Source organism: Marmota flaviventris, chromosome 6, assembly GCF_047511675.1.
Source record: "Marmota flaviventris isolate mMarFla1 chromosome 6, mMarFla1.hap1, whole genome shotgun sequence".
NCBI classification, from domain to species: domain Eukaryota; kingdom Metazoa; phylum Chordata; class Mammalia; order Rodentia; family Sciuridae; genus Marmota; species Marmota flaviventris.
This window is the reverse complement of record NC_092503.1, coordinates 115,243,907-115,271,860: the sequence shown is the minus strand read 5'-3', so window position 1 is coordinate 115,271,860 and position 27,954 is coordinate 115,243,907. Positions and strand designations below refer to the sequence as shown.

The following is a 27,954-nucleotide window of genomic DNA, read 5'->3' as shown; positions in this document are numbered from 1 at the left end:
AAGTATCAACACACTGTACAGAGTAAGGGGAGATAGCACAGAAAAGTTACACTCTATAAACTTCCTAGAGCTAGATTTATTAATACTCAAATTTCTGATTACTCATAATATTACTATTTAAAAATTAAATATATAATTTTAACTTACTATATCCTAAAAAAGAGCTATCTCTTTAAGACTTCTCAATTCTTGCCTAATCAACAGAATAAATTAATTAATGAAAATGCTTTCAACTTCAAACAAAATTTTAAGAAAGTTCTGCATGCATTCAGCCAAATCCCACCTCTCCATGCACACAATAGAGAGCTACTGAGAGAACTAACCCTGCATAGAAATCAGCATGAAATCAATACCTTTTATGTAGCCCTGAAAGCACTGATAGACCTATGGATACACCTACTGTGTCTTAGAAAAGTGTCATTGGCTTTTTTCCCCCTGACTACAGTGACAGGAAAGAGATTCAGAGTCAGCAGCGACATTTTAGTGATCTTTGGAACACAATGTCCAAAAACCACAAGGCAGTCTCTGGAGCAACTGAGAGGTGATAGCCATCACTCTGGAGATTTGATGGGGGGAAGAGACTTATCTTTGTCTTTCATAGGTTCTCTCCTTTAAGGCAAGAGTTCAGACTCAGTCACTCAATATTCCTTCATCTATGAAATTCTAAGTCCCTTGATAAAACCAGAATTGAAGGAGTCAGGAGGCAAGGTATACCCGACTAGATAAGTGCAGGGAAAGTTAATGGAAGAAATGTCATTGAGCTGTTGGCAGGAGCTTTCTCAAAATGTAGAGCACTGACAGTCCCTGCCATAATGAAACATAAATTTGGTCCAAATCATGTTCAACAGAAACAGTGGAATGGTTTATTTGGACAACTAAATTGTGCATCCTGCTTTTTATTAGCACCAAATATTTACTGAACAAAACACAAGATGCATACTACTGTGCTAGGGGCTTGGTATTAAGAAGTTTTTATGAGAGTTAGAAAGTCTGTGCCCTCAAGGTGCTTGGAATCTTCTGTGCAAGCCCAAGCAGAACTGAATGATAGTCACTGCATCTAGTAATAACAAAGGACAGGGGTCAGCAAGCACCCACAGTCAGAGAGTGGGGGCCAAGAACATCTTCCAGATTGTTGTCTTTCACTGCTAACCACAGCACGGAAGGTTACCAGATATTTGAACTCTGGCAACACTATCAGACCTTTTCTTGCTCAGAGGAATTTAACTATCTTAATTATTGAACAGACTTCTTCAAGAAAGACAAGGTCTATGAGAAAGGGCATGTTGGAAAATAAGTCCAACCTTGGTTGGGTTGCTAGGGATGAACACAAACACCGCACTCTGTGCAACTCAAGTTCCTTTAAAATGGAACGTCAGTTATTACCAAACTAAAAATGTAAATTTGGATTTAGCTAAAAAATTCTCAAAAGTAATTAACCTTGAGCCAAGAAAAAAAAAAGGTAGAGGGATAACTATGACAGGAAAAGAGAGCCACACATCTGCAGTCTCATAATATATGTCTTATTCAAAATTCCAACCATAAACCATACCCCAAATCTGGAAACTCCAAATTGTCATCTGCCCCCACCCCCCACCCCTGTTTTTTGAGGCTGAGGACCAATCTCAAGGCCTTGCGCATGCTTAGATAAGTGCTCTGACACTGAGCTAAATCCCCAAACCCTCCAAATTATTCTTTGGTGCTTAATGAGCATGAGAAGCCACAAAGGAAAAGTTCTCCGTGTAGCTTTTTTTTTTTTTTTTTTTTTAATGCTCCACAAAGAAAGATGCGAAACAAAATAAATAAAATTTAGGGAAAGCAATACATGTGAAGAAGGTCTCAGAGGGAATGATTTAAGCAGAAAAATTGCAAAAATTAAGCATGTATCACTTGGCTAAGGGCTGACTAATTAAGGATCTGCTTTCTACAAATAATGTTGAAGGGTATTCCAAGAATAAAAAAAATATTTTTTAGTAATATTTTGTTAGAGTAGCAGAAAACAGGATATTGAAATAGGAAAGAAGGAAATTTTATCCTAAATGCCAGAACTTTCCCCACAATCTATACAATACACATATCACAGAAGGAGGTTAATACAAAAGATACATGCATCTCAAACGATGAAGGTTTGTATACAGATAGACATTTAAGTTCAACACAGTGAAGGCTGTTACAAAATTATTCTAAACCTAGGAACAAGAGCTGTGTTAACTCTCTGATAAAAGGGAAATCATTACGTAAATCATTAACCACTAAGAAACCTCCTGACATCCTGAAACGCACATCAAATTTTATTGCCATTGTGTACAAAGAAAATTGAAGACAAGCTGATGTATTCTGATATCATTCATTTTACCTAGTCCCTGCACTCTGGGTGCTCAAGAGCTTTGTATGCTTATTACTTTATATTTGTCCTTCTTGGAGTGGTTATAATCATAAAAAGCTATCCAGTATCTTGAATAGACTGGATAATTAGAATTACAATGACTGCCATCTGAATATACTGTGTCATAATTTCCTGTAAGTGCATTATCCTGCTTGGTGACACACACGCCTCCTTCCTGGCCTGATGCTACAGACTGCTCTCAGTCAGAGATAAGTTCCTTAAGCAAAGTTAGGCTTACCTCAACCAATTTCTTGAGGTGATGGATGAGGTCTCCAATATTTCATGGGTTCCCTTGTGTAAACCTAAAGTATTTCTCTTCTATAACCATCCTATTCTGCTCAGAAAGTATATACATTTTCGGTTGAACTTGTTACCAGTCAAATTTGATGTGCAGATAAGTGAAAAGTAAAAACTTTACATAATGCTTTCTTACTGCTTTGTGGAACTCATATTTTAGTATACAACTAATTCATTCTCAGAAGTAACCATGTCAGGCACATCAAGAAAGCTACTCTGGGGCAAGGGCTGGGTGTTGCTGATGGAAGTAATTACTCACCATGGAATGAAATCATCCTCTTTATTTAGGTGTAAAGGGACAGATATTATTTACCAGGGTACTTTTCAGAACATCAGAAACCAATGACAGTACGCGTTGGCCTCCTCTGTTAAGAATTGCAATCTATTATACAAACATGAGAAAAAAGATTTAACCTTTACTTTGACTTTGTTTCACAATTTTCTGTGCATTTCATTCTTGGGTTCCTAAAAAATTATGCACATGTACAAACCCACACCACACAAACTCATACCATTTACACATACCTTCTATTAGATTTATCCCGAACTATATCTCACTTGCTTTAATGATTCCAGGCCCTCCTTGGAGCTTTCAGTCATATTTAAGGAGGTTAATTTTTTTTGTGGGGGGGGGTACTGAAGATTGAACTCAGGGGCACTCAACCACTGAGCTACATCCCTAGCCCTATTTTGTATTTTATTTAGAGACAGGATCTCATTGAGTTGCTTAGTGCCTCACAGTTGCTGAGGCTGGCTTTGAACTCATGATTCTCAGCCTCCCAAGCTGCTGGGGTTATAGGCATGCACCACCACACTTGGCAAGGAGGTTAATTTTTAATCAAGATGTAATTCTGTTTTTGTAATCATTTACCCCAAACATTACTTATCTATATAGTAATTATTAAAATGGGAATAATATACTAATTTTCCTAATCTATGAGGTGTTGTATCATAAATAGGCTGGTTTAAGGAAGGAATACAATAAGATCTTCCTAAAAAAGAAATCTTTACATTCTTTCTAAGATTCTATAAAAGATATAGGCAGGGCCAGAGATGTAGCTCAGTGGTAGAGCTCTTGCTTAGCATGTATGAGGCCCTGGGTTCCATCCCCAATTACTCAAAAAGAAAAAAAAATAAGCAGGACTTTCACATCCAGCAACACAGCTGACTGTGAAGAAAGCCCTTCTCAAGAAGAGTACCTAAAAATATTGGAAAAAACATTCTTGAATTATTTTAATAGCATGATTAAGTTATTCAGCAGTGTTTGTAAGCAAGAATCTTTGAAGAAGAACCATTTCCTAGGGATGAGAAAGTAAGTCTTAGAGCTGATAGTAGGGTGACCATATTGGTTCCTGCCCAAACTAGGACATTTTTGAACATCACTGACTAAGCTGCAAAAAATACATACATTTTCAGACATACCAAGACATACAATGACCCCACCTGCAAGATCATTTGCTGATCCCTGGTAGCAGTGTGGATTTTAACGGGTCACATACATGCATAGGGTAAGGAGACAAAGCCTGAGGTCTAAACATGGAGAGATATTGAACTAGGGACCCCTGGGAAAAAAATAATTTCCTAAATGTGGTTAACATTTTAAAAATTAAAATTAAAAAGAAGAGGAGGAGGAAGAGGAGAAGAGAAGAAGAAAGAAGACACAATAAAGACAAAGATGGAAAAGAAACTCATCTTGTAAAAGAAGACAGACTTAATTGGAGTTTGACTCTGAATAGAACAGGGAAAAAATATGTATGCCTGAGAAAGAAAAAAGAAAAATCCTCTGAGAATTCCTAAGCACAAGTTTGCTCTCCATTAGGTTTTAGGCCATTATCCATACTATCTGGGTAGCCTGAGAACCCAAAATTAAAAATTAAGTTTCCAATACTCATTGGTTGGTTATCTGCCTTAGGTGCTGGAAAGAAGCTAATCTAATCATACCTAGAGAAACACAACTGCAAGTCTCAGACAATTCACATAAAGGGCTGGGGCTGGGGCTCAGCAGTAGAGGGCTTGCCTAGCATGTGTGGGGTGCTGGGTTTGATCCTCAGAGCCACATAAAAATAAATAAAATAAAGATATTGTGTCCACCTACAACTGAATTTTTTTTAAATTCACACATATACAGAAAAAGTCAAAGAAATATCAGCTTATAATAAAAAGAGTCACTAAAAATATGAGAAATAAGCCTCAGTTAAAGAGCAGAAATAACAACTGGCACACCCACACTAGAACATACTGCAGCTACCAGAATGATCAGACACAGAATATAAATGATTGTGCTGTGTGTGTGTTTAAAATTGTTAGTATAATGCAAGACAAGACTTATCAAAGTTGACAAAGCATAATTAAGGGGGGAAAAACCACATACTATTCACGGAAATAAAAAATATGATTTAAATTGGTATCTAATAGATGATTTAGCATAAGATCAAAGGTAAAGACTATACTTTCAGGGATCATTTCTACAGTATGTTACTAAGATCAAAGGTAGCTGAGAGAATTAACAAACTAGAAGACGAAACTAAAGAAATTACTCAGAATGCTAGACAGAGACACAAGAAATGAAAAATATCAAAGATACAAAGTAGAGGCTAGGGTTGTGGCTCAGAGGTAAAGCGCTTGCCTAGCATGTGTGAGGCACCAGGTTCAATCCTTAGCATCACATAAAAAATAAATAAAATAAAGGTATTGTGTCCATCTACAACTTTAAAAAAAAGATATGAAGTAAGGAAATCTAACATCTAATCTAACCAAGATCTAGAAAGAGTGAATACAAAGAATAAGACAATATTTAATGTAGTAATAGATGAGCACTTTCCAGAACTACTGAGAGACAAAACAATTACAAAAAACCCTAAGTAGGATATATAAAAAGATATCCATAACTAAACACACAGAAGCAAAAGTGCAGAACATAAAAGCCAAAATATAGACCTGGAAAGTAGCCAGAAGTAAAAGACAGATCATATCCAGAGGCGATCATAAGCCTGAGCAAGAGTGACAAAGGACAGGAGGATAATATCAAGGAGCTGAGAGGAAAATTACCATTGGTCAAAGTTCAATCCTACTCAAATCCCTTAAAACTTCAATAAGACTTTTCCAAAAGACAAGAGGTAGGAAGAAAAAGAGAAAAAAAGACAACAAAATTCTGAAGGCTGGAAACTGGCTTAACAGACCTAAGCAAGCTGCTTCTCAGTAGGAGTGGGCAGATGGGAAGCAACTTATGTCAAGCTACAGAAAGTCTGATAAATCAGTAGCCATCAATGTCTCTGGAACTTGGGGAGAAAGAGTGGTGAGGATGGGGGAAAGATCTAACTATTAAGCATAAAAGTTAAATATCTAGGACCCCTCCCTATTACAAGCTGATGAGTAAGGCCACATTGCATTTCTGCAGAAAAAAAACTTGGCAGAGTATAAAACAATCTTTGGATTGAAATTGACCTAGGCAGCTGATCATAAGAGTATCTTGTTGGAATTGGGGTAAAGTGACCATACTTACTGGCCAAGGAATGTTGAGATAGTTCTTTCTCTATTCGGCTCCCGAAATACTGTCAGCCTTCACCCTGTGTGTAGTTGTTTTTCCTCTGAGGAAGCTATTAGTGTGTGGGTGCACAGGGTGGGGATTCGAAAACATTGACACCTGGGATTCTACGCCAACTGGTTTAGCAGATTTAGCTGCTCACTGATATCACCTGTAAAGCTCTAAAAATGAAAAAAAAAATTAAAAAAAAAGGAAAAAGAAAAAGTGACACCCAAGCTTCACACTTGAGGTTCTATTTAATCTCTGACGTGGTGGCCCAGAGATAGAGATTTTTAAAAGCTCCCTAAATGATTCTAATGTTCAGCCATGATTAAGAACTGCTGCCCAATAGCAAAGCTCAAAGTTATACTCAAAGCTTCCTTCCACTGTTAAAAACAAGAGGGCTACAGAGCTGAGGTAAGCTCTAAAACAGAAGAGCTAAAATCAAAACAAAAAATGGAGGAAACAAATTCTAAATAAAATTTAAGACAATTTTTAAAGAGTAAAGTAAGTTCTTGAAAATATAAAAAGACAACAGAAATTTAAATAAAAGGGAATAAAAGTCAGCTAATTAAGCAGAGGAAATATGAGTTGGAGATGTAGCTTAGTGGTGAGTGCTGGCCTGGTTTGCACAAGCACGGAGGAGATGGAGGAGGAAAAGGAGCAGGAGCAGGGGGCGGGGAGGAGAAAATATCCCAGAATGTAGAGCTGAAAGACAAAAGGACAGTCAGTAGGACAGAGAAGATAAAGTTGGGAGGACAGAGGGAGATCACACACAAACGATCAGGTAGCAGAACAATTTTAGATTTCTCAACAACATTAAGGCCAGAAAAGTGATGGAGAATTGCAGTTCAATTTCTAAACCTATAAGATAATTTCCAACCTATGATTCTCTCTATAGCTAATGTGTACAGCAATGTGAAGGTAGAATAAAGGCATTTTCAGATATGCAAGGTTGCAGAAAGTGGGTAACACTTAGTAAACACTTGGTTTGGCTGGGGGTAGGGGGGGTGCATGCCCCCAAAAGGCCCCAGAAGCCACTGAAAATAGTGAAAAAACTCCAGGGCTCCATCATTAAAAAAAAAAAAAAAAGAAAGAAAAGAAAAGAAAAAAGAAAAAGAAACTGGTGTAAAACCTGTCAAATCAACTTTTGCAGAATTCTGGGACAAAGTGTGGTGAAGAAAGAGGATGTAGTGGCCAATACTAGGGTGTTATAAACTGCCCGCCAGTGTCCCTACGTCTCAGGTAAGTGGCAGCTGTGAGGACCACAACCCACACTCCTGCTGCAACTCTTCAGTTCCAGAAGAAGCAATATGATCCCATTCTCAAAGAATTTTGACCTATCAGGAGGCTTCCTTAAGGACGGCTCAAGGGTTTGCCTTTGTTTTGTCTGACTCAGACCCTTCCCAAGGCTGGGTGGCTTCCCAGGTGGCTTTCACCACATGCATTTGAAGGTGTAAGTACTGGCCATAGCAGGCTTAGGCAAGGGACAACAGATGAGAGAAGCAGTAGATACCATATTTCACCACAGAACTGTTGCCACCATGTAATAGACACACACTGTTGCTTTAGTACAAAAATTGGGTTATAACCTTCCATTGCATAATTGCATAATTGTTCGCTATGCCCCTTAAAAGGTAAACTGAGTAGCAATGTATTCATCAGAGGCACCGGGATGGGCGTTTGTCTTCTTGCAGGCTTGTGAACCCAGCTGTGGGCCTGGGATTCTCAGCGCATGGGCATTTGTCAATGTATTTCCATTGGGAAATACAGGGAACTTGTGTGTGTTGTGTGGTTTGTTTAGAATGCTGCAGAATTAACAGTAAACACATGTTACAGGAATGGCACTGAGGACCATGTGCCAGATAAGGAAACCAATGATAATGACACAAAATCTGTGGACACAGATTAAATTTGATAAGTCCATACCTCCCAACATTGTGGTAACTTATCTCAAGTGTAATATTTCAACTACAATGCAGAGATCAATAACAGCTGATGTGCTAACCTTTTTGTTTTTTTAGACTGAAAAATGTTTGCTAAACTGTCACAAAGAAATGACATGAGTTGATTTGGAGTATTCAATTTTAAGGAATATTCACAAATATACTGTGCATCCTAATCTTGCACCAAAGATAGTTTAGTAATAAATGATTTTTAAGTAACACTGGCAAAAAAAAAAAATCAGAAAAGCTTCACATAATGGTCATATCCCATTTTTTTGCAAAAAAAAAAATTGGCATAAAAAACCTGTGATGACTATGCAGTAAACACTAATAGACTGAGAAGCAGGGGAAAGAAGAGGTTGGAAAAGGAGACAGATACACACAGGGCCCTTGTAAAGCTCTGTGAGTACAGGGGACAGAGAAGGAAGGCCAGGTACACCCCTGGCACTGAGCGCATGTCCCCAGAAGCTACTAAGCATTCTCTAACTGGTCTTCAGATTCTATGACAACAGGCAGAACAGGCTAAGCAGGCCCTGGCTCAGTACTGAAGTGGCCTCAACAGAAATAATCTATAAAGACCAGCGGAGTTCTTGTTGTTTTGGGATCCTAGTGTTAAGGAAATTCTGCCAAAATATTAACTGTCCAATAAGCTAATGAGACACAGACTTTAGACGCCATCTATAACAAAAATACAATCCTTTCAGTCAGACTGGCAATCATCAAGAATGCAAACAATAATAAACACTGGTGAGGATGTTGGGGGGAAAGGCACACTCATACATTGCTGGTGGAACTGCAAATTGGTATGACCACTCTGGAAAGCAGTATGGAGATTCCTCAGAAAACTTGGAATGGAACCACCATTTGACCCAGTCATCCCACTCCTAGGTTTATACCCAAAGGACTTAAAATCAGCATATTACAGCATACAGAATACTACAATGACACTGCCACATCAATATTTAAAACAGCTCAATTCACAATAGCTCAACTATGGAACCAACCTAGGTACCCTTCAATAAATGAATGGATAAAGAAACTGGTATATATACACAATGGACTATTACTCAGCCTTAAAGAAGAATGAAATCATGGCATTTGCTAGTAAATGGATGGAACTGGAGAATATTACGCTAAGCAAAATAAATTAATCCCAAAGAACTTAAGGCCCGATGTTTTCTCTGATATGCAGATGCTAATTCATGAATGAAAGAATGAATGATAGTAGAATGAACTGGACATTTTTACCCTATGTGTGAATATGATTACATGACCTGAGTAACTCTACATCAAGTGCCACCAGATGAAAGGGAAGTTATATTCCATTTATATGTGATGTGTCAAAATGCACCCTACTATCATGTATAACTAATTAGAATAAAAATATTTTAAAAAATACAATCATTACAAAAGTAAGTTTAGAAAGTCATCAAAGAAGCAACAACCTACTACAAACAGCAAAAACAAACCCTGCAGAGGGAGGCGAACCCGATTCCCAAGTAACATCATCATAATATTCAAAGAGTCTACTTTTCAAGAAAAAATTATGAAACTTGTGAAGAAAACAGAAAACATGGTCCATTCACATGGGGGAAAAAGAAAGGGAGAAAGCAATAGAAACTTCAAGAGGAAGCCTGGGCATTGGACTTACTAGACAAAGACTTTAAAATTTGCAGGCTACACTTAATGTAGTCCTAGGTGGGAAAAGTCTCAAAATATTAGAAAATAAAAAACATGAGACATTCAACTAATTAACTTATTGTTAAAATTGTTCTTAGAGAAACAATGACAGTACAAAGTGGAAGAAATCCTGGACAAGGGCAAAAAACAAAGATAAAATACAGAGAATCAAAAAAGCCAAAGATGGTTCTTTGGAAAGGCTGACAAAATTCAAGCATAATGAATGAAGAATAACAGAGAAGAGGGACAAATAATCAATCCTGGGCATGAAAGGAGAGGTAGCATACTTTGAGATTTTAAGGGGTTGGGGTTAGCTCAGTGGTAGAGTGCTTGCCTGGAACATGTGAGGCACTGGGTTCAATCCTCAGCACTGCATAAAAGAATAAATAAATAAAACAAAGATATTATGTCCATCCATATGTTTTTTTAAACATTTTAAAACACTAAAAATAGGGGCTGAGGTTGTGGCTTAGTGGCAGAGCACTTGCCTAGCACGCACGTGTGAGGCACTGGGTTCGATTCTCAGCACCGCATATAAATAAATGAATAAAACAAAGGTTCATCAACATCTAAAAAATTTTTTAAAAATTAAAAAATAACTAAAAATAACTGTTAAGCCAATAAATTTGAAGAACCTGATTGAAATGGACAAATTTCTAGAAACTCTGATTACCAAAATCGAGTCTACAAGAAAGATAGAACCAGAATTGTCCTCTAAACTTTAAAATATTTAATGTGGTTAAAGAAAGTTTACAGGTGAATTCTACCAAAATTGAAGAAACAGACGATTTCAACATTGTACAAATTCTTTCATAGGGAAAGAAAAAGACGCAATACCCTTCAACATATTTTAGGAAGCTCCTATAACCTAAAAACAAAATCAGATAAATACAGAAAAATTCTAATTGAGTTCACTCATAAACACAAATGCAAGATCCTAAACAGAAATTTAGCAAAACAAATGCAATAATGTACAAATAGGTAATTCATCATGACCAAATTAGGTTTATTCCAGGAATGGCAGTATTTTTGACATTAAAAAAAAACCTTATAATGTAATTCTCTACATTAACTTAAAATGAGAAAAACAATATGACTGTCGCAATATTTCCAGAAAAAGTATTTGATAAATTTAACCACTATTCAGAAATTTTAAAAACACTTAGCAAACCAGGAGTATAAGGCAATTTCCTTAACTTGCAAGAGAGCATCTATCAAAATCCTATGGCAAATGTCATTTTGTAGTGGTACAATGAAAAAGAAACAAACATAAAAAGGATGACCATCATTGTTCTCTGTTCAACTGCATTTCTACACATTTAGTAGTAGTTGGGAAGAATGTATTTAATTAAAAGATACTGGACACAATAATGACAAAAACATCCTACCTAGGAATAGACCTAACAAAAGATGTAGAAGATGCAGAGAAAAGGACTGCAGTAAAGACGACCAAAATAAACCGGGAGACACATCCTGGCCGTGGATAAAAGGACCGAATATTGTAAAAATGCCAAAAGAAACCAGTAATGTTCCATGTCCTAAGTAAGGTTGCAAGTAACAGATCTTCATTTTATTAAAATTCATGTTATAGACTTCACACTTGTGTTGTCCTAAAATTCATGATTAAAATCCTAACCCCCAAGGTAATGTGTTAAAAATTCAGGTCTTTGGAGCGAGTGGGTCATGAAGAAGGAGCCCTAAAATAAGTGAGACTAGCGAGAGAGGGTCCAGAGAGCTAACTGTGTCCTTCACCAGGGGAAGGAGACACACTAAAAAGATGCACGGAGGTGGATGCATGCCTGGAAATGAGATGGACATCATTGCCCCAAGTACACGTATGAAGACACGAATGGTGTGACTCTACTTTGTGCACAACCAGAGACATGGAAAATTGTGCTTTATTTATGTTTACTATGAGTTGAGTTGCATTCTGTTGTCATGTATAACAAATTAGCCTAAAAAAAAAAGATGCTGCAAAAGAAAGAAGGGAAGGGAGGAGGTGGGAGAAAAGGGAAGGGAGAAAGGAAGGAAGAAATAGGCCCTCCCACACACGAAATACAGTGGAGCCTCCTGGATCTGGAAGAACTTTACTCCTGTGTGTGTGTGTATTTGGGAGGTGGGGGGTTTGCTGGGGACTGAACCTGTAACCTCGCACATACTAAGAAAACACTGAACTACATCCCCAGCCCTTTTTATTTTTTATTTTTATTCAAGGTCTCACTAAATTTTAGCCCAGACTAGTCTCAAACTTGTAATCCTCCCGCCTTAGCCTCCTGAATAGCTGGAATTATAGGCCAATGTACCCAGTTTGGAACTTTTCAACTCCAAATTATGAAAAATAAATTTCTGTTATTTATAAGCCACCCAGTTTACGATATTGTTTAATATTTAACATAAGAGTTTATGATATTGTTTAATATCAAACTAACACCCATTTTCAAACTGATGAACACTATACACACACACAGACACACACAGACACACACACACACACACTTTTTGTACATTTCAAAAATGATTTAAATCTGGATAACAATATTTTTAAGAAAAATTAAAAGGGAGTTTCTTTTGTTTGTTTGTTTTGGTACCAGGGATTAAATCCAGGGGCACTTAACCACTGAGCCACATTCCCAGCCAGCCCCTTTATTTTTATTAGAGACAGGGTCTTGCTGCATTGCCTAGGGCCTCTGGGGCCTCGCTAAATTGCTGAGGCTGGCTTTTAACTCATAATCCTCCTGACTCAGCCTCCTGAGCTGCTGGGGTTATAGGTATGCACCACCATGATATTCTTGAAGAGCTTTTTTTGTTGTTTATTCATTCTTGTTTGTTTTAAATAAAATTCAAAATTTATTCCGCTTTGCTATAGTTTAAGTGTGTCCCCTCCAAATTTCAGGGGACTTACATGCCAACATGATGGTACTAAAAGCTGGGGCCTTTAAGAGGGGGTCAGTTCATGAGGGCTCCTCTCTCATGAATGAGACTAAGGTCTTAATGAAAGAGGCCCCACAGCATTTTCTGCTACCCTGCCCTTCTGCCTTCCTCAGTGCAAGGACACTGCATTCCTACTCTCTGGAGCAAGGAGCAGCAAGAGGCCATCTTAGAAGCAGAAAGCCACCAAACCTGTCAGCACCTTCATCCTGGAATCCACGCTTTCAGAACTGTAGGAAGTGGTTTTCTATTATTTATATATTACTCAGTCTACTGTGTCCTGTTATAGTAGCTCAAAACAGACTAATTCAAAATCCTACAAGATGATCGCAAAAACCAGGAAAAAAATGCATACATAGACACATACAGGCACACACGACACACAATTAATGATAGCAAGTAGGGCTGTTAAAAGTAGAAGGTATGATGGCAAAGATGTTGATTTCCTACTGCACGCTAATGTTAATGACTGAGAAATAAGAGTCATGGCTTTTGTTAGAATTGTGCCAAGTCCAGGGATGATTGAGCAGCTGTGGCAGAGACAGTTAGTGCCTTTTGTATTGGACAACTGGCAAGTTGCATGGGAACACAAGACTCTCCTCCCTTTGGCAGGCTAGCACTTTAGGGCTTAGTTACAGGGGAAAACTTTAAGTCTAATGTTAATAATGAGAGCACATAAGGCACAGTGATTCTGACTCAGTTGCAAGATAAGTGCCAAATGAGAGTATATTTTGTCCTTAAATCTCACCTTAAAAGTTTCCTTTTTCTTTTAAGCCTGCAATTGATTCTTTCTATAAAGTGTCTTGTGATCCTGTGAATTAGGCTATATAAAAATAAAGCACACTGCATTATATAAAGTTTTACTGCTTCACTGCTATAACATCGAATGTGCTTGATTTTTAGACCTAATTTGTATATCTTTAGACTGACTGAGTAGTTTTCACCTTATGAAGAATTCAATAAAAAGGTATTAAAAGAGACAAAGATTGCTGTCAGATATAAATCCCTTTTTATCTTCCTCTGAGGCCTTTGGCAAATGGGTTTTTTGGATATGCAAAACATATCTACCAACAAAAGCCTGCTTAGCTCATATAGAAGTTAGATCATTTAGCATTTACAAACTAAAATAACCCACCTCCATAAGATACATATTAGAAGGTCCTCACAAATAGTCACATAATTGATAAGGAAAATCACAGTGCTTCCAGGCCCCAGAAGACCTGAAAAAAAGTTGATACATGGTAACTCCTGAATGACCTAAAATTTCACAAGAAGACAATGCTTAAATAGTTCAATAGAAAGACACTCCCAGAATAAAACACCTCCAAGTTTCAGGGGAAATCTGTCTCATCTCTCCTGGAATAAAATGACAAAAATACCTTGCCTAACATCAGACCTAAATGTTCAAGAGTCTCTTAGCATGCACACAAAATGCAAGGGAAGCCAAGTTCTGTGCAATGTTAGTGTAGGAATGTGCTCAAGTTGGGCCTTTACAGCTCTACGCTATCTGGCTTTGACCTCAGCCTTTGGAAGGGTGTTAGGAGCTTAAGGTCTGCTTTAGAGTCAATTGTGACATTCCTGAATGTATTTGTGATCAGTGACCATGTGATCAAATGGGTTCCCAGCAACTCTAAATCACAATAATAACCTCAGTGATGATCACCCTGCCTCAGCCTCACAGGCAGCTGGGACTGCAGGCACGTGCCATTGCTCTGGCTGTAGACTTGATGTCCCTAGCTGACTACTCACTTTCAAGTAAAGGTTAAGTATTCTAAATGCAAGTTGGTGTGAAAAATCTCATTATGAACTTTTGATTAAAATCTTGACAGTACACACAACTGTGATGTATTTATTATTCCAGGAATAAAATGCTATAATAATAATGGTGACTGGGCTGGGGTTGTCACTCAGTGGTAGAGCGCTTGCCTAGCATGTGTGAGGCACTGGGGGTTTGATCCTTAGCATCACATAAAAAATAAATAAATACAATAAAGGTATTGTGTCCATCTACAACTAAAATTATAAAAAAATGGCTGCATAAAATTATTAATTTTGTGTACAAAATGAATTATTAAAAACTGAAAATAAATGTGCAAACATGTTAACAGTACAAATATTAGGAAATAAAAAATTTGCTAGATATGTTTAGGAAGAATGTTTCTTGAATGAATATATTCCTATGAAATTTTTTAAAACAAGATTATTAGTGATTAGATAATACCATAATTCTAATCTTTGTAATGTTATTTTGTAAACTATTATTCATAACGTTAAAAAAGATCTTCAATTTTATACTAGTTGTTTCATTCCATTAAGGTGACAAGTTTCAAGAAACTTGTTTGTGTCATGTAAGGATAAATCTAAGAATGTCAACTTTGCCACTTCAAACTTTCATCAGTAAGAGATGTAATTCAGTGATAAAGCACTTGCCTAGCAAGCATGAGGTCTTGGGTTCCACCCCAGATTCACCAAAAAAAAAAAAAAAGAAAAGAAAAGAAAACAGAAAATTCCAAAGCAACATAACAATATTCACAGTAAATATATTTAATTTATTATAATAAACATAAAAAGAAGACATTAATACAGAATTACAGAACTAGGAATTACCTCCAAATATATTGCTCCTCCTCAGATTTCAGTTGAAAGTGGACGTTTACATGTATGGAATATAATGCTCACAGGATCAATTTAACAGGTGATAGTGCTGAGAATTCTGGCTCCTACATTACAAGGTCACATTTTAAAATTCTATTCTGAGTAGTGTACATATAATAAAATAATAATAATATTTATATTTGGGATATGTGTTTTGAATTACTCTTTTCTCAGAAAGTCCACCCTATGTTGGTAATATTTTTGCACTAGTTTTTTTTATGTTGCCAAAATCCGTAGCCAGCCTTCCACATCTATGGGTTCCACATTCATGAATTCGACACCTCAGATTGAAAATATTCAAGGAAAAAAATTGCATCTGTACTGAAAATGTACAGACTTTTTTTTCCCTCCTGTCATTATTCCCTAACAATATATTATTGTGGTTTGGATCTGAAATTTCCCCTGAAGAGCTTCTATTGTTGAAGGGTTGGTCCCCAGTGCAGCAGTGTTCAGAGGTTCCCCTGGGTCATGAGGGTGCTAACCTCATCAGTGGGCTAATCCATGGGTGAATTCATAGCTAAATGGGCTAATGAGGGTGTGGCAACTGCAGGAGGTGGGGCCTGGATGGAGGGAGCAGGTCACAGGGGGAGTGCTGTCCTCAGTTCTTTCTCCTCTCTTGCTCTCCCTCCTTCCTGGCTGCCGGTGTGCAGTACCACATGCTTTCACAATGATGCTCTGCCTACCACAGGCCCAGAAACAATGGGGCCAAGTGACTACTGACTGAAATCTCTGAAACTGTGAACCAAAATAAATCCTCATTTAAGTTGATTTTCTTAGGTATCTTGTCACAGCAACAGAAGGCTGACTAACACAATAGTGATTTATAGAGGATTTACATTGTATTTAGGTATTATAAGTAATCTAGAGGTGACTTATCCAGGAAGATGCAACAGATTAAATGCAAATAGTATGCCTTAATATATATCAGAAGCTTGAACATTCCTGGATTTTGGTGTTTGTGGGCCATCCTGGAATCAATCCCTCTAGGATACCAAGGGACAACTGAATTTGATGTACCTCTAATGTGACCTTTTCTTGCAGAGGGGGCGGGGTAGCAGGGATTGAACCCAGAAGTGCTCTACTACTGAGCTGTATCCCTACCTCTTTTTATTTTTTAATTTGACACGGGGTCCTGCTAAATTGCTCAAGCTGGCCTCGAACCTGCATTCCTTCTGCCTCAGCCTCCCAAGTTGCTAGGATTACAGGTATGCACCACCACACCTGGCATGAAAACATTTAAGAATTCACTCTTAAACATTCACCTTCCTAGAAACTTCAAATTAAAGAAATCACATTTCTTTATCAACTATTATTATGTTTCTGAATGAAAATCTTTACATATTTGTTTGTTGTAGGGAAGACAATATTAAATCTAGAAATTAAAAGAAACAAGGCAAATGAAGGAATCATGTATCCAATAAGCATTAATTCAGCCAATTGGTAAGTGGTCAGAATGACAGTGATTATGAGTAATGGCTATAAAAAATAACATATGAATTTGAGAGAAGCTTCTAAAAGTAAATTATTTATTTTGTTCCATCTGTGCCCAGAAGAGCAATCAGCCAATAGATAAGCTATTCCACTAAATTCCTGGGAAAAGGACTTGCCCAGTTGCCAAATACATTCACACAGAATCATAAAGGAGAAGAGTGAATTCACAGCGTGTCAGGCATTTGTGGGAAAGAGGCCTGAAAACCAGGAGAGAAAAATAATGGCCCGTTTCATTAGCATTCCATGTTCTCAGAAGTAGGTAGCACCCTTTCATTTGAAATGCATGTGCTCACCTCACACTGATAGGATGTACCAATTCTACCTTCTCAGATACCCTTTCTAATCACAGTCCATGAGGCTGTCGTCTAAAGTGAAATGTAATCTCCAAGTGAAAAATAAAAAATGATGGAAAAAGTATTTTCCTCACTCAAGTGAAATCTGGTTTTATGATGCTCTTGCTCAAGAGACATCTGTTAGCATATCTGGATTTAAATGTTCAGATGTGCACTTTGTGCCAAGAAAATGCTTCCAGTATAATTGCCCCTGACAAAAAGTTTGCCTTAGTAAAACAGCTTTGAGGTTCACAGTTTAATTGGCTGGAGCCTGGCCGTGTTGTCAGTAACTAGGCCCCCTCCCCTATTTGACTCCTAGACAGCAGCAGCAATGCTCCAACATTATGGGCTTTTTTGTTTTGTTAAAAAAAAAAAGAAAGAAAGAATACAACTTAGTACCTGTATTAGCTGTTAGGATTACTGTCTACTTGAGACTTTTATAAAAATGGTTTGTTTTACAGCTTTATTTTTCTCACTGAAAAGAGGGGGGAAAAGATGCTTTAGGATTCTGAGCTATTTGTATATTTTCAGCACATGGTATAATAGGTTTTCCTGTCTCTCTATGGTGTTGCCAGAGTTCATATTGACTGAAAGGAAACATATCAACTCAATTCAGTGTGTTCACAGATTCAGAATGGTCCTTTTCAAATGAAGTATGTTGAAAAAAAGCAGGGTCCCCCAATCCTTTGGCCAATGTTTCATATCTGTATAAACACATCTATGCTGTTTCTACATTTCAACCTTGAAATGACTCTGTTTCTAATAAATACTAATACCCAAAACCTGAGGATCATTTAAACTGAAACTTAGTTAAAACTTCATGACTTTTGAAATATTAAAATGTCATCATGAAGCTACATTTTTAAAGGCATTAATAAATTGTGTTTTATGATGTATTGTCATCCTTTCTCAAGAAAGAAATCTGAGTTGTGTTAGACCACAGGTTTTATAATAGCAAAGTAACTCTTTAAACAAAGGGGGGAAATGAAAATAGTATAATAATAATAATTTATTTTAGGACTATGCAATGTACTAAACTCTTCACTTGATCTTTTAACTGTCTTTAACTGGCAGGAAATCTATGATAATTTATAGTATAGAACTAATTAATAGAAGTGAGGATTTAATAAGGAATCTTTTAAACTTATTTTCACCACATTTTAAAGACATATATTATATCCACAGCCAAATTTCTTTCTACTTACCCTTGCTGGGAAAATTTCATTTCCTCTAACCCAATACATAAAATCTGCACCTTTATCTGCCAGAGAAATATGCTCAAGACGTGATTTGTTTCATGGCTTGATATACCACAATAAATTGTTAATGATGCATTACTGCACCAAAAAAAATGTAATACCATGTTCTTTGTACATTTAAACAGAACAGGAAATTCAAAATATTCTTTTAACTCTTCAACATCACGACATAGGAACATGTATGAACCAACTGTGCCACACTCACAGCCCCATTTTGGATGCTGTTGTGTGTACACATTCATTCAAACTAACTATGCTTTATATGTGCTATAATTATTCACCACCGTTCTCAAGAGCCAATCACTCAAATGCATGAATATCCAAACTGATAGTTGCCAGCTGACAAGATAAAGAAATGGCATAAAGGATCAAGAAGATGTGCCAGAAAAAAGAAAGTAGTGCATAAAAAAATTAGATTCTATAATTTGGAATATAATTGCTTTAAAATCCTAGAAACTATGAATATTAAACTAGATCACAATAGTACATTTTGCAGGTTATATTTTCTCTTTGGCTTCTAGTGCTTCAAGCTTCAATGTTGGTGATTTATGACTTTCATCGTCAGTCAAAGCTCTTAATAAAAATACAGCTTTATGTCATGCAGCTGGGAATAGGATTTTTCCTTTCTCCTTCTGTACAGACCCACATACAAATTGAATAGATTTTAGTAATAATTATGAAATGGGATGTTACAGGGTCGTCATTGATTGTAATCATATGCCACTCAAACGTCTCTCTCATTGTACCATGAAGTGACTGGAAATACCCTTTGGGTGGTGCTGTCACCTATTTCAGCACATGCTGGGCTACCAGAGCACAGAAGGTTTTCATTCTCCTTGAGATGTGGCGACAGCGCCAGAGACCTTCCCAGTACAAGCACATCGGGCTCTTGGGTCTCAGCAGGCCTATTCTTCCCACGTGGGCTCACCTCACACACATTCTCTATCATGTGGTCAAAAAGAAAGATTTCTAAAGTGGATGTATACACTCGAAGGGTCTGTAAGATTGTGGCTCACTGGTTTCAAAAAGGAAATGCTAGCCAAGAGCAATGGCACACCCCTATAATCCCAGTGACTTGGGAGGCTGAGGCAGGACCTCCCAAATTTGAGGTCAGCCTCAGCAACTTAGCAAGACCCCATCTCAAAATTTAAAAAATAAATAAATGAAAAAGAGCTACAGATGTGGGTGTGAGGGTTTGTGGTCTATTCACCGAGTTGTTCCACCATCATCACGATTCATCACCGCAGAAAGTAACCTTTTGCTATCACCTCACCATTCCCTCAGTCCTAAGCAACCACTAATCTTCTGTCTCTATGGATTTACCTATTCTGGCTGGATGTTTCTTTCATATAAATGGAGTCATATAATGTATTTCTTTTTGCTTTTTTTAAATATTGGCTTCGTTTTGACATGATTCTTTTAATTTTTAATACTTTCATTTTTATTTATTTTTATGTGGTGCTGAGGATCGAAGCCAGTCCCTTACACATGCTAGGCAAGTGCTCTATCCCTGAGCTACAACTGCAGGCCTTCTTTTCACTTAATATAATGTTTCAAGGTTTATTTGTATCAAATCATGTATCAGTATTTCATTCCTTTTAATGACTGAATAATATTTCATAGCATGGATACACCACATTCTGTTCATCTGTTTGTCAGCTGATAACACAAAGGTAAAAACAATCCAGATGTTATTATGATTAATGCTGCTGTGAACATTTATGTTCACGTTTATATGTGTACATGTTTTAATTTCTCTTGAGTACAGACCTAGAGGTGGAATTACAGAGTTAAACAGTAACTAAACAAAACTTTTTGAGGAATAGACTATTTAAAAGCTATAGCATTTTTACATTCTTACTGTAGTTTATAAGGGTTCCAATTTCTTGCTTGTGTGTGTGTGTGTGTGTGTGTGTGTGTGTGTGTGTTACTAGAGAGTGAACCCAGGAATACTCTGCCATGGAGTTATAACCCCAGACTTTTTAAAATTTTTTAAAATTTTGAGACAGGGTCTTGCTAAATGGCTAAGGCTGGCCTTGAGTTTATAATCCTTCTGCCTCTGCCTCCCAAACTGCTGGGATTACAGGCATGCTGCCATGCCCAGCTCCAATTTCTTAATATTTTGTCACAACATGTTACCAAACTTTTAAAATGCAAACATGTTGTATTTTTTTTAAAATCATACACATGGAGGTAGATATATAAGACACATTACAAAGATCGCACCAAAGCACGTTAAAAATTAAGACAACATATTTCTCCAAAAAGCAATCTGGCATCATACATTAATGTCAAAAATACACTTGCTATTCAACTCACCTAGGAAATCATTCCACAGAACTGCTTTATCCAACATGGTAGCAACTAAAACTTTTTAATGTGGCTACTAGAAAGTCTTACCTTGCACGTGACTTGCAGTGAAACTGTATTTTTACAGGAAAGCAAAGCACAGGTTTGTAAACTGTTCAAAGCAGGGGGAACAAACCCAAAACCAAGTTATCAGACTTTTGGATTCTAGCCATTCTTGTGAGTGTGAGGTGGGATCTCAGTGCAATTTGATTTGCTTTTCCCTGATTTCACCTTGAGATCCACACTCAAGTTGATCATCTTTTCATGTGCAAAGTTTTCTTGTTTATTTGTTTGTTTTTACTAATAGGTGCATGATCAAAAAAAAAAAAAAAAAGTTGAAATACCATTGGTTTAAAGTTCCCTGGCAATTTCAGGGGCAGTTATTCAATGAAACCCCCAGAGAGGAAGTTTTCGGGGAAAAAATAATAATAACTCCTGTTCAAGACATTTAAATCTTCATGGACAAGAAACCCTCATTTGTGTCTTGATACAAATCAAGACAAAAGGCACAGAAAAGCATCGATGGTTCAAGATTGAGCAGACAGAGGTCTAGCTACCACCTCTAAATCAAGGAAGTCCAAAAGCTTTGACTCGTGGAAACTGTCACCACTGCTTACACTGACTCCTGGCTCTGCTCTCATTACAAAGAGGGGGTGACAGTGATACCTCAATCACTTCCTTGGCAAACCACCAGCAGTCCATGAGAGGCACCTCAGGGACAATTCTAAAGGAGATGCTCTGCAAGGACCACACCCGTGGAAGCCAACGCCTATGTCTGTGCAGACAGATCTCCTTACTAGAGGACAGAAAGAACCCCATCGACTTTTTGGTGTAGTAAAATGTAAGCAACTTAAAGAACTGTTCTCCCCTTTTTGCCAAAATTATGTCATTTTGGAATTATGGAACTACATCTTTACTTAGCAAAATCACTTTTGGAAATGGCATTGTCTGTGAGTGACTTCATCACTCGGCTTTCACCTGCCTGTTCTTTTTGTTTCATTAACCCTAGGGAACCAGATCTTCAACTCCTGGCCATCTTTAAATGCTTATTATTTCACTCAGTCGGTAACTGTCAGTTTATTCACATATTTACAGAGCATTTTAGTGTAAGATGCCATGCTAGGGGCCAAGAGATCAGGGGGAGGAGGGTGTGCCAAGACCATCAAGCTCAGGAATCCGGCTCCCAGGGTCTTACATGTTATGCTCTTTATCAGTTCTTCAGTGATAGACAGGCTAACAATTTCTGGATCATGTCATCTGTTAATAGAATGACAAGAGGCTAGACTATTTTAAATCAGAGCCGCTTTAGAAAATCTAGTCATAGGAATAGGTCATAGTGCCTATTCCTCCATACCTGGTCTCTTAGAGAAGCCTTTTTGGAGGAGACACAGTTTTAAACAGAAAAGAAGGCAATAATAAAAGTATGTACCTCAAGTCAGGTCCGTGAAATGGTGTTTCCTGTTGCCCTAAATTTAAGAACTAACATCAACAAATCTTCTGATTATTTTACCAAGAAAGAAAATGCTCTAATGATTAATTCATTTTGAACTAATCCTTTTTATACCTCTAACACCAGAAAGGTTGTTTCTGAATAAAAAGTCCCTTGTTTCTCTTTTTTCACAGGCTTTCTCTCTCTAATCCTCACCCTGCTGAATTTAATTGCCTTGGCAATGCCAAAACAATGTCTGATCCTAATAGGTCAGCATTGATCGCTCTAAACCAATTGGTTCCTTCATTAGCAAGAAAATGAAGTAAAGAGAAAAGGCAGGTGGCTCGAGCAGGCAGCTGGGCTTCGGCTCCTCTTACAGGGCCTCTCTCATTAGACAGGAGCTGATCGATTGGCAACTTGCTCAAAATCCACAAAAACTATTCATCACTTTTGACACAGACCTGTTTTAACAGGCCACTCAACTCAAGATCTGGATACCCCAAACAGTCTATTTGTGGGCCCATCACATTCTTCCCAGACAGATCACTCTGAAGATCAGATGGAGAAAAATGAGGACACGTCAACCCAACCATGGCATGGCGTGGCGCCAAGTAAAGCCAAGAGGCTGACCCAGGTGGGTTTTTGGAGCAAAGGCTTCCCAGGAGTAGGGACCTACTCCCAGGATCTGGGTTGTATGGTGTGACAAAGGCAAGTAGGGACCTAGTCTTGGTGACACTGGCAGAAGCAAATAAGTGGGGATCTAAAAATATGAACCATCATCAAATGGAGGGAGAAGAAAACCAAGTCAAAGGGGAAACACCACAAAAAGCAGACACACCAGGAAAAGCACAATACCTTCAGACTGTACTGTGGGCTGGAAAGGGAACTAAGGAAGAGAGCAGATTAGGAGTTGTGTTTGATGGTCTAGCAAAAGACCACCTTGCCAGGATGGATGGGTCACTTTTACTGGGGCAACTAGACACTACAGAGACACAGCAAATTCCTTTGCAAGCTAGTCAAACTGTCTAGGGAAGGGGGTATTACTCAATCTTGACTGAGCATCTTTTATTTGCCAAAGACCACATTTGAAATTAATCTTACTGAGCCTGATGACAATCTTACAAAGAGGCCAATTTTGTCCTCATTTTACACAATAAAATAATAAGGTTCAGAAATACGAAGTAACTTGTCCAACATATCCTAAGGAATGTCCCAGCAATCCTTCATCTACCCATCTTTCCAACCAACAACTTCCAGGAAGAAGTAGCAATCAGAACTTGAATATACTTCTGGTTAATTTCAAAGCTCATGTTCTTTTAATGAACCCCTAGGAGAGAATTTGAAAACAAAAATAAATATAGAATCAACTTATAATACATAAAAATAAAAATATAAAACAATAGATTTTAAAGAAAAGGGGAATAATGGAAGGAACACATGGCCCTGTGTAAGGTCAAGGCATTCACGCCAGAGGTTTCTTGGCACCTGACCTCCAGCTTCTGCACAGTCTGAGGGGAGGAAGCAGGAACAACACTGAGAGTCTCCCTTTCAACTGCCACCCTCTGCATAACCAGCAGAACAGTTGGAGAAAACTGGCCATGAGTAATTAAGCTACAGAAGTAGGTCAATTTTCTCCTGAATGTGAAATCCAGAAACAGAAACAACTTATTCAACTTATTCAGTGATTCCTTGTGTTAATAAAACTGTTCCTTCTCCTACAATCTGAACACTCCCTATATTCAATAAAAAAGGACTTATCAATGTTGAATTTATTCAATCATTCATAAAACACCTTCTCTGATCAACACTTAAGCCTGAATGAACACTGCCAAGGTTATTAAACCTCATCACAAATGTAAATTACCTAAAATCTTATTACAATGTTGACTTACAGATGAATGTCAGCAATATTCAATAATAAGAAATAATTAAGAAATGAATTTTTTGTAAATAATCAGATTTATCACTAATGACAGGCTCAGCGACATGGATTCTCTCAAAAACTTTATTCCATTAAAAAGAATAGAGAGAAAGAGAAGAAAGAGAGGCATGTTTTTAGGGGCCTATTATGTTCATGGCACCAGATAATACCATGGGGATGTGGAACTGAAAAGACCAGGGCACTGTTCTCTAAGAATTTAGAGTCAAGTGGAAAAGCCAGGATGTCTGGTCAGTCCCTCATCCATCCATTCGCCCATCCCTTTCTTCAGCTTTTCAACCAACAACTATTTACTGAGGCCCTATGATGTGTTGCTGAGTACTGTGCTGGGCAGGAACCAGTAAGCTGTGGTCCCTGCCCTCATGAACTCAGAGTCCAGTGTGAAAGACAAGCCAGGAAGTAGGTGACACATAATAAAATGTAATGAGTGCTATGAAGAGTCAGACCGAGCCCTCCGGGTGCATGGAGGAAAGGGGCCGTTAGTGGTAGTGGTGGTGGGATGGAGATTGCCTTGATAGGAAGAATTCTTCTTGCAGTAAGAGACATCAAAACTGGAACTTAGAAGGATAAACAGGAGCTAGAAGGGCAAATGAAGAGAAGAGAAACAGAAGAAAAGTCTTTTCTCATAAGAAAGAACAATATGTAGGATGTCCAGGAGAAAATCAGGGCATGCCAGAGAGGCTTATAGCAACTCTATAGATGGGTCATACAGTGGTGGCCAACCTCCAATCTAGCCCCCATGGTTGTCTTCACAACCTCCTTCTGACATCAGCACAAAGGCCAGACCTTATAAGCAAGGATACTGCGGTGTGATGCTATGCAACTTCTGGGGCTAGGTTAACACAGAACATATGCTGTGGATTTGGCCTTGATCTCTCCTGGATCACTTTGTCTGGGAGAAGAGTCACCATGATGTGAGGACGCTCCAGCAGCCCTCCAGAGGAGAGAACACATTAACCAACAGCCAATGTCTACTTGCCCACCACACAAGTGGCCACCTTTTCAAGTGACTCTTTCAAGCCCAGTCATGACTTTAAATGACTACAACCCTGGCTGACAGCTTGACTATAATTCTATAAGAGACTGTTATGGACTGAATATTTGTTTCCCCCCCAAATTCATATGTTGAAATCCTAACCCCTGTTCCAATGGTTGGGGTGGGTGGGGTGCTTGGGTCATGAGACAGGAGTTCTTGTGTACCGGATTAATGCCCTTGTAAAAGAAGCCTGAGGGATCTTGTTTGCCCTTTCCACCATGTGAGGCCACTGACAGAAGGTACCACCTATGAATCAGTAAATGTATCTTTACCAGATGTTGGGAAAGATATAAAACGGCAGCAGCACCCCAGAGAAAAACCCCAACACGGCGCCTAACGACCCTCTTTCTCCTCTTTTTACTTTCACTGGCGCGAAACGTTCCCACCAGCGCCAATGTTCAAATCCTGCAGGTAGGAAACCTTAGCCCCAATACGAATTAACTTCTTGGGCTCTGGAACTGACATATGGAAGAGCTTGCCAATAAATGGGTGACCCGTTATCTACCTCAGCCCTGCTACCTCTCCTTAGATCTATATAAACCCACAGCCTTTTGTAATAAAGTGGAACCTTTCCGGTGATTTGTGTCATGTAGTGTCTTCCATTCGTAGTGCGGTGCGGCGTCTTACAGTGGTGCTGAGACACGGGAGATGGTGTGCTCAACAAACCAAGCCCTGTCTCCGCCACCGCCGTCACCAACGACACATTTCGCCCTTGTCTGTCGTTTTGGGCGCTGGCTCCCTGCACTCACCACTGATCGGGTTTAGGTAAGTTCCCCCTCCCCGGCTTGCCAACTCCCTTCGGGCTAGCAGCAGGAAACGCGACCGTGATCGTCCGGCACGCTCCTGACGCCCAGTAGGGAGGAGGGAATGCACCCCACTAAGACCTTCACTGGTCACAGTGGACCCTCTGGCGAACCGCTTCCCTTTGGGGCGTGAGGCTTCTGGGTTTACACGAGAGGCTCCCTGGTCTCTTCCTCCTCCGCGGAAGCCGCGTCCTGCTGGAACTCGCCCCGCCGGAGCTGTGTTCAGCCCGGAGCTGAACTTCCGGCCCAGAGCTGCATTCTGCTGGGGCTCTGTCCCTTTCTTTCTTGACTTTCTCTCGTTCCGGTCGAAAAACTTTCCTGGTGTCAGGTTGCCCGTGGCCTCGACCCTAAAGGGTCACACAAACTGCACTTCGTCTGTGACGACCGAGCTGTGCCCTCTGTGCCTACTCGCAGTGGACTGGTCACTTCAGGGATGCCCACGTGATCCTCCATCTGCTCTACGCTTCCAGGAAGCTCCTACGGCCTGGGTTAATTCTTTTTCTCCCTTTGCTGCCCCTTCCTTCACTCTTTAACTATGAGCGCTTCCTCGTCTATACCCGAAACCTCACCACTTAAGTGTCTCCTTAAGAATTTGGCTACTCTCTCTCTTTCCCCGGATCTCAAGCCCAAAATTCTTATCAGATTCTGTACCCAAGATTGGCTCGCATATCTGTTAGATAATGACAATCATTGGCCTCCAGAAGGCTTGTTAGATCCAAACCTTCTTCAGGATCTTCTTAACTACTGCCTGCACCTAAAAAAATGGAGAGAGGTCCCATACGTTGCAGGTTTTAGCCTTCTCGCCCAACACCCCGCCCTCTGCACTTCCTGCTCTCCCTCTTAGGTCCTCCTTGCTTGTAAACCCTTCCCTTCCCCTACTTCTTCCCCTGACTCTGCAGATTCTTCCTCATTTGACCCAGCAGATGAACCTCCACCTTATCCCCCAGCCCCATCCGCCCCTCCTTTCCCGCTACACCCTCCGCTTCTGGTCCCATCTCCTCCTCCGCTGCGACATCCCCTTCCCCTCCCTCTCCTTCCTGTCTGCCGCCGACTGCCTCTTTCAGTCCTCCTGTCACCAGGTCTAAGGGACCCCCTCCTACTCCCATGACGATTGCACCCCATCGTGAGGTAGCTGGTCCTGAGGGTGTTATTAGAGTACATGTGCCTTTCTCCATGTCGGACACTACTCAGTTAGAGAGGAAGTTAGGCTCATTCACCACTGATCCTACCACTTACATTCGGGAGTTCCAATGGGTCCTGCAGGCATACAGCCTTATCCATCACGACATCTACATGCTCCTGGCCAATACACTTCTCCCTGAGGAAAGGCGACGGGTCTGGGAACTAGCCCAAGCCCATGCTGATGAAAATCACAGGCCAATCCCAACCACCCCACAGGCCCTCATGCTGTCCCAGAGCAGGATCCTCTATGGGATTACAATACCCCTGGAGGCTTACAGTCTCGTGACCTTTTTGCATCCTGCCTCTTAGCGGGCCTAAAAAAGCCCACCCGGAAGGCCGTTAATTTTCAAAAGGTGCAGGAGGTCATTCAAAAGAAGAAAGAAACACCTTCAGAATTCCTGGATAGAATAACCAAGGCCCTCCAGCAGCACACAAACCTCGACCCAGAAAGCCCTGATGGCCGTCATGTCTTAATGACATATTTCCTGGCCCAAAGCTACCCTGACATTAAAGCCAAGCTTAAGAAGCTTGAACAGGGCCCTGCTACTCCTCAGACCGAAATCCTTGCGGTTGCTTTCAAGGTGTTCCATAGTAGAGAGGATGAAAGCGAATGTCGTAGGCAGAGGGCTGAAAACGCCAAATTCCAAATGTTGGCCCAGGTCATTCAGAGAAGGTCATCACCACGCTGTCCCAATAAGACACCCCCTGGAGCTTGCTTCAAA

The 27,954-nt window shown here is 39.2% G+C and overlaps 1 protein-coding gene and 1 pseudogene across 1 annotated transcript in view; one reads left to right on the top strand and one right to left on the bottom strand.

Moving 5' to 3' along the window:
• Positions 1-27,954, bottom strand: part of Btbd9 (BTB domain containing 9) — a 402,739-nt gene that overhangs the window by 167,627 nt on the left and 207,158 nt on the right. The window lies entirely within an intron of this gene.
• On the top strand, positions 5,121-5,222 carry LOC114099431 (small nucleolar RNA U3; annotated as a pseudogene).